The sequence below is a fragment of the Rhinopithecus bieti genome, unplaced genomic scaffold (assembly GCF_001698545.2).
Source record: "Rhinopithecus bieti isolate Rb0 unplaced genomic scaffold, ASM169854v2 scaffold_5132, whole genome shotgun sequence".
In the NCBI taxonomy this organism is placed as follows: Eukaryota; Metazoa; Chordata; class Mammalia; order Primates; family Cercopithecidae; genus Rhinopithecus; species Rhinopithecus bieti.
In genome coordinates, this window is record NW_016804791.1 from 731,071 (window position 1) to 740,357 (window position 9,287).

Genomic DNA, 9,287 nt, shown 5'->3' on the forward strand with positions numbered 1-9,287 from the left:
GCCGCCACCTCGCCCGGCTAGTTTTTTTTGTATTTTTTAGTAGAGACGGGGTTTCACCGTGTTAGCCAGGATGGTCTCGATCTNACCCAGATTTTCACCTTACGTTGTCCTTGGGACCAACTTTACAGAAAAGAAAGCTCTAGTGATTAGATAGCCTGGATTATTCGCCTACATGATTTTCCTTTTCACACTAATTTTTGCTCTTTCCCCTTCCTGCCTTCCTTCCTTCCTTCCTTCCTTCCTTCCTTCCTTCCTTCCGAGCGGAGTCTGGCTCTGTCGCCCAGGCTGGAGTGCTGTGGCCGGATCTCAGCTCACTGCAAGCTCCGCCTCCCGGGTTCCCGCCATTCTCCTGCCTCAGCCTCCCGAGTAGTTGGGACTACAGGCGCCGCCATCTCGCCCGGCTAGTTTTTTTTGTATTTTTTAGTAGAGACGGGGTTTCACCGTGTTAGCCAGGATGGTCTCGATCTCCTGAACTCGTGATCCGCCCGTCTCGGCCTCCCAAAGTGCTGGGATTACAGGCTTGAGCCACTGCGCCCGGCCTGCCCTTTCTTTCATGTGCAGCTGGGCTGTCTCTGGAGACCAAAGGATCTCTACTTTTTGTAAGCCTAAGACCTGAAAAGCACTTCCTGGCAAACCTTGTAAGCCATCGTGCATCACAATACCCTTTGAATGATGTAGAGGAATCAGGCCCTGCCACTGCCTCTCTGCAGTTGATCCAGCAGCAGGAGGCAGCTGTAATCATCACTGTCCTCAGAGTACTTTTAAGAACAAGGTGGTCTCTGCCCAGGGCAGCCGAGACAGGTAAGAGCGGTGTGGTTGGTACTGCCTGTACCTCTCTCGCCTCACTTAGTGGCTGCATTACTACATGGTTGACTGCATTTCAAATATTTTAGAGACAGGAACTCGCAACATAAAGAAACTTTATGGCAAGCCTTTTGGTAAAGCAAAAATTTCTTTTAGAGAGTGAATACTCATCCCTCTCAACTTTGAATTCTTGTCATAGTTTTAACTCAACGTGTCTTTTTTTTTTTCTCAGAAACAGGTACACCTATATTTAATAAGGTATCTGGTTCTCTGGGATACAAGAATACCTAGGTTTTAAAAACTGTTCGCTAGATGAACAGGTCACTGAGTTAGCTGATCGATAGCCTCTTTCACTCATTCACTCATTCTGAAGTATGCATCAAGCACTCCTTGGAGAGCGAACACTTGGCAAGAGAATGAGATGGGAGAAGGACAAAGAGCGAAGATCGTGGTCCCCAAAACAAAGTGGTCCCCAGCATCTAGGAGCTCATGTTCTACCCGAAGAGACAAAGTGCTGTATAAAATGGACGTCTTGGCCAAGCATGGTGGCTCACACCTATAATCCCTACATTTTGGGAGGCCGAGGAGGGAGAATCACTTGAGCCCAGGAGTTTGAGACCAGTCTGGGCAACATAGCAAGGCCCTGTCTCTATTTAAGAAAACGAACAACAACAACAACAACAAACCCAGATGTCTTGTTGTTTGAAGAATTTCTGGAGCCTTATCCAAAGCCTGGCAGAGAGTTGTCACTAATTTTTCTTAAATAATAGAATAAATTAATTCAGAAACCAATAAACCAAAAAGGAGAAGACTCAGAACCAAAATGCATAGGAGAATTTACCAGGGGCTCTGGGAATTCAGAGGAGGGAAATGGGCCATTTGAAACTCAGAAGAGAGGCCTCGTAGAGAACTTACGTAGGACCTGAACAAAGCCCTGAAGAGTGGGTTTAATTTAGGCTAGAGAAGGAGAAAGAGTGAGTATTCAGGCAGCAGAATTCGCTACAGAACTGGTGAGAATCAGGGCAGAGGGGAACCAGCCTTCCTAAACTGGGAAAACCGGCTGCCTGAAAAAACAGAAGCAATAGGGGACTGAAAAAACAGAAGCAATAGGGGACTGAAAAAGTAACTCAGTTGCTGTGAGCTCTCTTCTAAACAGCCTCTCAGCACGCATGCTCAAAGGCAGTTAGAACGGTCGTCATGCTCTTAGCAGGGTGAGTCATGTCAGTCCTAAAGCACTTCCCCACCTATGCCTTCTCTACACCCTCAGGTCACTAGGGCGCGGCTTTCCCCAGAGGCTGAACTTCCTCTAATTTCTTTTTCTTATTATTATACTTTAAGTTCTAGGGTACATGTGCATAATGTGCAGGTTTGTTACATATGTATACTTGTGCCATGTTGGTGTGCTGCACCCATCAACTCGTCAGCACCCATCAACTCGTCATTTACATCAGGTATAACTCCCAATGCAATTCCTCCCCCCTCCCCCCTCCCCATGATAGGCCCCGGTGTGTGATGTTCCCCTTCCCGAGTCCAAGTGATCTCATTGTTCAGTTCCCACCTATGAGTGAGAACATGCGGTGTTTGGTTTTCTGTTCTTGTGATAGTTTGCATTTCATGAGCACAGATGCAACACTTACAAGGAAAAGGGGCATTATAAAATAAATGCATCCAGAAAATCAACTGATACAATTTACTCACCAGTTCAAATGCCATTTTCTGACTATTCCACAGGTTTCCATTGACTCACTGAATTTTCCAAATCTTACTAGATGTGTAACATCAGAGTCTTGGGACCCTGACTCTAATATCCTTCCTCCTCCTCCGTCCCTTCTCTGGACAGATTAATTCATAACTTGCTAGTTGTCTTTCATGGGGGCCCGTAAGTTGATTAAATTTGCTAAATAATTGTGACTGGTTTCACCTGACATTGTACCGGGAGTACCCAAACTTTGATTTTTTTTTTTTGAGGTGGAGTCTCATTCTGTTGCCCAGGCTGGAGTGCAGTAACATAATTTTGGCTCACTGAAGCCTCCACCTCCTGGTTCAAACGATTCTCCTGCCTTAGCCTCCAGAGTAGCTGGGACTACCGGCGCGCACCACCATACCCGGCTTATCTGTGTATGTATATTTTTAGTTGAAACAGGTTTCACCATGTTGACCAGGCTGGTCTCAAACTCCTGACCTCCGCACTTTGGAAGGCCTGCCTCAGCCTTCCAAAGTGCTGGGATTACAGGCATGAGCCACCACGCCCAGCCCCAAATAAATTTTAGAATAAGTTTGTGTATATCTACAAAAAATCCTGCTGGGATTTTGTTAAGATAAAGCAGATCATTGTACAGTGAATTGTTATCTTTATTATGTTGTCTTCCAGTCCATGAATGTAGTCTACCTCTCAGGTCTCTCTGGTTTCTTTCATCAGCATTTTGTAGTTTTCGGCATACAAATCCTGTATATGTGTTTTTCGATTTTCACGTTTCATTTTTAAGCAATTGCAAATAGTTGTGTTTTACATTTTATTCCAATTTTAATTTATATCTAGAAATATGATTTTTTTACATGTTAATCTTGAATCCTACGATCTTGCTAAGCATAGCTGTTGGTTTTAGGAATTTATTTGTAGATTTCTTGAGATTTTCTATGTGGACAGTTATGTCATTTGCAGCTAAGGACATCTGTATACCTTTTATTTCCTTTTCTTCTTATTGTGCTGGCTAGGACTTGCGGCACTATGTTTAATATGAGTAATGAGAGTAAACATTCTTGTTTTGCTACTGATTTTAGGAAGAGAGCACTAAGTCCTTAACCATTATGTATGACGCTAGCTGTAGGTTTCTGTAGATGTTCGCTATCAGATTGAGAAGGTTCCTTACAGTTTGCTAATAAATTTTACCACAGATGGGTGAATTTTATTAGGTTCTTTACTATTATTGTATGTTGTAGAAATTTGATTTAATCCATATTATATAATGCCAAAAACGTACTGAGAAAGTTGACAAATCTTACAGATTTGTTCCTGAAGTCAGCATGTTGAACACTAACTTTGAGGAAGTTTGTTGCAACGTGCATTTTTAATTCATTTATCTTGGTTCACCTTCTGAACACCAATGTGATAAAAAGTTGTATTGTTAAATTTTAATTTCTGTGCACAGAGAGTCTAACCTCAGTGGTCTGGGGGCCAACATTAGTTAATGGAGGTGGCTGAATCCTCCTAGTAGCCATGAAGCTGCGCAAGCCTTGACTCATTCTTAGCAATGTACCTTAAGAAATAAATTCAGTAGAATGAAACATATTCATAGAGATGTTCAGCATGACCAAAATGTCCAAAATTAGGGTATTGGGTTAAATAAATTATAACTCACTCAGTTATTCAATGAATATTTGTCAGATGTCTACCATGTGCTAATTATTATCTTTGACCTGACTGCTATAGCAGTAGACAAAATAGACAACCCTGCCCTTTCTTCTTTTCTTTTCCTTTTTTTTTTTTTTTTTTTTGAGACAGGGTCTCATTCTGTCACCCAGGCTGGAGTGCAGTGGCGTCTTTTCAGCTCACTGCAACCTCCACCTCCCAGGCTCAAGCAATCCTCCCATCTCAGCCTCCCAAGTAACTGGGACTACAGACACACGCCACCTGCCCAGATAATTCTTGTATTCTTTGGACAGATGGGGTTTTGCCATGTTGCCCAGGCTGGTCTCAAACTCCTGATCTTAAGCGATCCACCCACTTTGGCCTCCCATGTGCTGAGATGACAGGCATGAGCTACTGCAACCACCATGGAGATTACTTTCTAATGAGGGCAGGGTAAAACAAATATAAATAAGATACATAAGTAAACGTACAGTATGGCAAATGGGGAAAAGTGTTTTGGAGAAAAAGCAAAGGCAGGGAAAAGGAGTTCAGAAGTGGGGTGGAGTGGAGTCTTATGTTAAATAGAGTGGTGGATGGCCCTTACTAAACTACACAAAGGAATGTGAAATATTAAAATTAAGAATACTCAGCCGGGCGCAGGGTGCTCACGCCTGTAATCCCAATACTCTGGGGGGCCAAGGCGGATGGATCACGAAGTCAGGAGTTCGAGACCAACCTGACCAACATGGTGAAAGCCTGTCTCTACTAAAAATACAAAAATTAGCCAAGCATGGTAGCGTGCGCCTGTAATCCCAGCTACTCAGGAGGCTGAGGCAGGAGAATCGTTTGAACCCAGGAGGCAGAGGTTGTAGTGAGCCAAGATTGTGCCTTGCACTCCAGCCTAGGCGACAGAGCGAGATTCCATCTTGGGAAAAAAAAAAAAAAAAAAAAAGTAGTCTAGCAATGTGGAAAAAGTTTTATGATACATTGTTCAATGAGAAACAAAGAATATAAAATAGGGCCAGGCACAGCGGCTCAGGCCTGTAATCCCAGCCCTTTGGGAAGCCGAGGTGGGAGGATTGGTTGGGCCTAGGAGTTCAAGACCAGCCTAGATAACAGATAACATAGTGAGACCCATCTCTACAAAAAAAAAAAAAATTATTTAATTAGCCGAGTGTGGTGTCATGCACCTGCAGTCCAAGCTACTCAGGAGGCTGAAGGGGGAGGATCACTTGAGCCCGGGAGGTCGAGACCAGCCTAGCCAATGTGGTGAAACCCCATCTCTACTAAAAACAAACAAAAAAATTAGCCGGGCATGGTGGTACACACCTGTAATCCCAGCTGCTCAGGAGGCTGAGGCAGGAGAATCACTTGAACCCGGGAGGTGGAGGTTGCAGTGAGCCGAGTTCGCGCCACTGCCCTCCAGCCTGGGTGACAGAGCCAGACTCTGTCTCAAAAAGGAAAAGAAAAAAGAAAATTAAAAATTACAAAATAGAATATCTGCTGTGGTTTAACTATTTCTGTATGGGCCAGGCATGATGGCTCACACCTGTAATCCCAGCCCTTAGGGAGGCCGAGGTGGGTGGATTACTTGAGATCAGGAGTTTGAGACCAGCCTGGCCAACATGGTGAAATCCCGTCTCTATTAAAAATACAAAAATTAGCTAGGCATGGTGGCGCATGTCTGTAATCCCAGCTACTCAGGAGGCTGAGGCATGAGAATTGCTTGAACCCAGGAGGTAGAGGTTGCAGTGAGCTGAGATCGTGCCACTGCATTCCAGCCTAAGTGACAGAGTGAGACGGTCTCAAAAAAAAAAATTTAAGTATGTATATGTGTGTATATATATATATAGACACACACACACATATATATGCTATAAAACATGAAAATAGTTGTTTATGTGTAGAATCATGGATGGCTCTACTATTGTCTCATGGCATTATTCACTCTGGGCATGCTATGTTTTCCGTGGTAAATAAACACATTCAAAGATTTCCTAGGCATAATTGAAATTGAGTGAATGGTAGGGCAAGGGTACGGATAGCAATTTTGTTTGCTTTGGAAGAATTTTACTTGGGGCACATCTAAGTGAGTGTCTTTTATTAAGGCAGCTAAACAATTACATATTTAAGGGAGCTGAAAGTTATGTTGTTCCTGGTGCTGAGAACAACACTTGTACAGTACTGGCTGTGACTATGAAAACGATGGTAAGTTTACCATATGTTCATACTTGAGTTATCACATTTGGATTTGGTATGTGGCTACATTTTTTAAGATGGACTAAAATAAAATGTACTGATATATCTTATCGCAAACTACACTTCCTTATGTGTCCAAGAGATTATGATTAACAGCAAAAAAAAAAAAAAAATGTGATTTGGTATCCCTTACGTAAGGTGCAGGAAATTCTCTAAAGATCGGTAACCACCCCCAAACAAGGTCGTCTGATTATCGTAGGAGCATTGACTTGGACTCAAACACCACTGCTAATGCATTCCTCTAAAAACATTTGCATGGCATGGCAACCAGAGACAACCCACAGAATGGGAGAAAACATTTGCAAACTACCCACCTGACAAGGGATTAATAACCAGAATGTATAAAGAGCTTAAACAATTCAATAGGGAAAAGAAAATCTGATTTTAAAATGGGCCAAAGGGCCAGGAGCAGTGGCTCACATTTGTAATCCGAGCACTTTGGGAGACTGACGTGGGTGGATCACCTGAGGTCAAGAGTTCAAGACCAGCCTGGCCAACATAATGAAAGCCCACCTCTACTAAAAATACAAAAAATTAGCTGGGTGTGGTGGCGGGTGCCTGTAATCCCAACTACTCGGGAGGTTGAGGCAGGAGAATCACTTGAACACAGGAGGCGGAGGCTGCAGTGAGCCAAGATCACGCCATTGAATTCCAGCCTGGGCAATGAGAGCAAAACTCCATCTCAAAAAATTAATTAATTAATTAATTAAATAAAATCAGCAAAAAATCTGAATAGACATTTCTCAGAAGAAGACACATAAATGGCCAACAGGTGTGTAAAAAAAATGTTCAACATGGCTGGGTGCGGTGGCTCATGCCTGTAATCCCAGCACTTTGGGAGACCAAGGCAGGCAGATCACAAGGTGAATCTGGCCATCCTGGCCAACATGGTGAAACCTTGTCTCTACTAGAAATACAAAAAATTAGCTGGGCGTGGTGATGCATGCCTGTAGTCCCAGCTACTAGGGAGGCTGAGGCAGGAGAATTACTGGAACCCAGGAGGCAGAGGTTGCAGTGAGCCAACATCACACCACTGTACCACTGCACTGCAGCCTAGAGACAGAGTGAGTCTAAAAAAAAAGAAAAGTTCAATGTTACTAATCATCAGAAAAATGCAATGGGATATCATCTCGCCTCAGTTAAAATGTCTTTTATCCAAAAGCCAGGCAATAATGAATGCTACTATGGAGAACAGTGTGGAAGTTCCTCAAAAAACTAAAAATAGAACTACCATATGATCCAGCAATCTTGCTGCTGGGTATATATCAAAGAGAAAGGAAATTGTTATATCAAAGAGGTATCTGCCCTCCTATGTTTATTGCAGCACTATTCACAATAGCCAAGCTATGGAATCAACCCAAGTGTCTATCAATGGATGAGTGGATAAAGACAATGTGAGATATATATACATGCATGGAATATTATTCAGCCATAAAAAAGCATGAAATTGGCCGGGCACAGTGGCTCATGCCTGTAATCCCAGCACTTTGGGAGGCTGAGGCGGGAGGATCACCTGAGGTCAGGAGTTCCAAGACATGGTGAAACCCCATCTCTACAAAAATACAAAAATTAGCTGGGCACGATGGCAGGTGCCTGTAGTCCCAGCTACTCAGGAGGCTAAGACAGGAGAATCGCTTGAACCTGGGAGGCAGAGGTTGCTGTGAGCTGAGATCACGCCACTGCACTCCAGCCTGGGTGACAGAGCGAGACTCCGTTTCAAAAAACAAAAACAAACAAACAAAAAGAAAAGCATGAAATCCTGTCATTTACAACATGAAGGGAACTGGAGGACATTATATTAAGTAAAATAAGCCAGGCACAGAAAGACAAATGTTGCCTGTTCTCACTAATATGTGGGAGTTTGAAAAAATTTGAACTTGTAGAAGAAAAGAAATTGAGCTTGTGGAGATGGAGAGTAGAATGATGGTAGAATGATGGTTAGCAGGGCTGGGAAGGGGAGTGGGGAGGAGGGAATAAACGGTGGATGGTAAATGGAACAAAAATACAGTTAGAAGAAAAAAGATCAGTGTTTGGTAGCACAACAGGTGACTATTGTCTACAATTTATTGTACATTTCTTTTTTTTCTTTCTTTTTTTATTTTTCTTTTTTTTGAGACGGAGTCTTCCTCTGTTGCCCAGGCTGGAGTGCAGTGGCTCCATCTCGGCTCACTGCAACCTCTGCCTCCTGAGTTCAAGGATTCAGAACACTTCAAGTGATCTGCCCGCCTCGGCCTCTCAAAGTGCTGGGATTACAGGCCTGAGCCACCGCACCCGGCCTGTTCTACATTTCAAAATAACTTAAAAAGTGGAATTAGAATGTTCCTAACACAAAGAAATGATAAATTATTGAGGTGATGGACACCCCCATTACCCTGATTGGATCATTACTCATTGTATGCTTGTATAAAAATGGCACATGCACCCCATAAATATGTACATCTCCTATATATCCAAGAAAAGCATGGCAACTCATGACCAATTTATTCCCTTACAAGACTGATTCAGAATTTCTAGGCACTGAGCACTCACTCTGTCTTCGAAAGGATAGTTGGGGCTGTCTTTGTTAGGAGCGCCAAGAGCCCTGAATACCCTGCATTATTCTGTCCAGCCTATCACTTCTGTCCAGCCAATCATCACTTCTGTCCAGCCTATCATCACTTCTGTCCAGCCTATCAACACTTCTGTCCAGCCTGTCATCACTTCTGTCCAGCCTCTCATCACTTCTGTCCAGCCTATCTCTTCTGTTCAGCCTCTCATCACTTTTGTCCAGCCTCTCATCACTTCTGTCCAGCCTCTCATCACTTCTGTCCAGCCTATCTCTTCTGTTCAGCCTCTCGTCACTTTTGTCCAGCCTCTCATCACTTCTGTCCAGCCT

The 9,287-nt window shown here is 43.3% G+C and overlaps 1 protein-coding gene across 1 annotated transcript in view; it reads left to right on the forward strand.

Annotated features, from left to right (window-relative positions):
* Positions 1 to 561: 561 nt before the first annotated feature.
* SPMIP3 (sperm microtubule inner protein 3) overlaps positions 562 to 9,287 on the forward strand; it is a 43,152-nt gene continuing 34,426 nt past the window's right edge. The window contains exon 1 of the mRNA XM_017870384.1: positions 562 to 801. The gene's annotated coding sequence lies outside the window, so the exon portion shown is untranslated. The remainder of the gene's footprint in view (positions 802 to 9,287) is intronic.